Here is a 3,283-nt window from a genome sequence, read left to right on the forward strand (position 1 = left end):
TAAAAATACTTTTAAAGTATCATATTATTTATTTACAATTATATTATAGACCACCAAGTTAGGAGTGTACATAGTCCGGTCTAATCTGAAGACTCGTTTGGCCTCTAAATTTTTTAGAGGCTAATTTGATATGATTTTACCGGGTTTAAGATCGGGTAAGGATCTCAAAAATAGACCCGATCATTATTGCAGGCCGGGTCTGGATCAAAATGGACCTGACTTCACCCGACTCATGTGTACCTTAAGGTAGCGTTTGTTTTGAGGTATTGAGACTGAAATTGAAAGACTGAAACTCAATATCATGTTTGTTGGTTCAGAGATTGGTACTAAAATTTCTGTCTCTGCCTCCAAAATTTCAGTATTTCAGTACCTCTAAAATGTAGGGACATAGGGGACTAAAATTTTTAGAGACGGAGGCTGAAATTTTAATAACATTTTATACCTAAAATTCCTCATTTCAATTAATTAATTCCAATTTTATCTTTTGTGCAAATTAAATTAGAGTTTCATTCTTATTTCAATTTTTGTCTTCCATTTTACACCAAACAGAATACTGAAATTTATTTCAATCTCTGTCTCTATCTCTCAGTCTCAGTCTTTCCGTCTCTGTCTCTCCACCAAACGCTATCTATAATAAGAGAACTAAAAAAGATATATATGTTTTAAATTAATTTCAATATTATGTTATATTAATTATAAATTTATTGTTTTATTTTTAATCACACTTATTGAATTAGAAAATAGATCAAAAAAACATTAAATTAGAATTTATAGACAAATTCAAGTTCAAATATGGATATCAACTTTTCGGTTATAAATAAGTGCATCATAAATAAGTTTCTTTATAAATTATTGTTAAAGCTTTAAAGATTCGAAATTTTTTTATAAATTATTGTTAAAATTTTAAAAATTCGATATAGACTTAATATAGTTATGACCTAAAAATATTCAAGTTTCATTGAATTTAAGGCCAGATTAAAATCTAAAAAATAAATTCGGTTATATTTAAGATTAAATTTAAATCAGGACAAACCAAAATTTATCCTGCCTATGTTACACTAAGTCACCAACAAATAAATAATAGGTTATATTAAATAAAGTTGTTTAAAAAATTGGCTTGTTGTCTCCTCATACTTTTATTACATATCAGCATCAGAGACCTAGCAAGTCATCTACGTAAATAAATGTATAAGTACAGTGTATGAGACCTAGTCATCTAGGTAAATAAAAGCATAACTTCTCCTCCATAAAAGGTGATTAACATATGATTTAATTATTCTGTTAATCCTTGTAGTTTTATCGAATTTTCAATTAAATTTTTATATTTTTTTTTTTAATTGGATCATTGCACTATTTTTAATTTTGTAATACTTAGATCCTTTTTATATCAAAAATATTAAAATTAATAGAATATTTCTCTTAAAATACATGCGACCAAAAATCTAATTAGGTTTTTAATTATAAATACTTTCAATTTGCAAAAAAAAATATTCATTTAACTCTAATATTTTTTACACTAAAAATGACTTAGTTATAAAATTAAAAACAGTGTACGAATCCAATTAAAAAAAATATAAAAATCTAATTACAAATTTAATAAAACTATAGAAAAGAATAGAATAATTAACTCTTTAACATATCTACTTTCATTCTTTGTTTTCACAATTGCATAAATAATACAATTTCCACCATGCTAAATAAATGGAGAAATTAACCCAAAAACTTGGTGTATTATGTGTTATGCTATAATGACGTAAATTTAATTTTAATGAAATTTTTATTATTTTTTCTTCTCATAATAATTATTGGAGTAAAAAAATTTAATGCATCCAAAGTCTATATAGCTTTGGCCTTTGGATGTGCTAGCATTTTTTCGATCACTACTCTAACAATTGTTTTGTAACTTATATTCTTATTACTAGATAATCTCATATATATCTTATGAGAATGTGTTTCCCTAATGTTCTAATAAATAATAATAAAAAAAATCTGTGTAGGTTATACCGAAAGATACAAGTGGTAGATTTATCTGAGTTTATGGCTTCATGAATGTCCATTGGAGTGTCCTCAGATGGATTGGTCTTGATGTTTTTGTATTACAGGTATATATATTTATAGAGCCATATATGGTGGTAGAAATTAAATTTGAAATGCATTGAACAACATACAGTTTAATTAGATACATAGTCAAAATTAAGCTGACTTGACTCACTTCCAACCCTAGGTATAAATAAATGAGATAACTTAAATATAACAAAATATATATATTTTTGGTACATCACACAAATATATATAATAATTTACTCATCAAAAGTAAAATATTTTTTACTCGCTTATTCAATTATTATTAAATTATCATTAAAAGAGAGGGAAAAAAGGGATAAAAAGCTTGACATAAATGGTTGAAAAGTTAAATAACTTGCTTATACTAACAATTTAGGCAAATTCTCTAGAATGGATTGGAGAAACATCTATACATATAGATGTTGAGATCAGGTGTGTACTAAACACCAACATTAACACGTAGCTTCTGAGTTACATGGAAAATTGCAAACTTAAAAGCGTGTGACCCCAAGGTTGATGTAGATGGGCCCATATTGATATAGATGGGTTGTCATAATTGGTTGCACGTTTAATTTAGAAAAAGAATTGTATTAATGTGAGTGATTATAGTTTTTGGAATTTTGTCGAATATTTTTGGCTTTTGGGCTTCTAGAGTTGAAGACTTTATATTGTGGATTAACAGACTCGAGTGAATTATCTTTTTCCATATATATTAATATATATTTGCCTAAAAAATCTATACCCAACCCAATGACCAAAAAAAAAAAAAATTAACGTTGATAAAAAAAAGTGAATAATCTCTCTCACAAGACCAAAATTAATATTTTTTACTCATCATTGTTATCATTGAGTAGGTTAGTAATACTAATATAAAATATTTGAGGAGTACTAGGGAGTCAGTAATTTTTATGTTTTGTAACCATCAATTAGTCATCAATAGTGTTTTTAATGGTGTGAGATTACATCCAATGATGGAAAATTCCTTACTTTTCTTTTGATGGTTAAATGCTGGCTACAAAACACTAAAGTTGCTGGCCTCCTAGACTTTCTCAGATTATTATTATTATTCTCAATTTATTATTACATAAAATTTACTACTTTAACAGTAAATATATTTTTATTATTATTGTTACATAGTATAAAATATTTTACTTTTTTTAAAAATATTTACCCTAAAAATTTAATATATTTCATGATTAAATTAATAAATAAAATATAT

This window comes from Arachis ipaensis, chromosome B08 (genome assembly GCF_000816755.2).
Source record: "Arachis ipaensis cultivar K30076 chromosome B08, Araip1.1, whole genome shotgun sequence".
Lineage (NCBI taxonomy): Eukaryota > Viridiplantae > Streptophyta > Magnoliopsida > Fabales > Fabaceae > Arachis > Arachis ipaensis.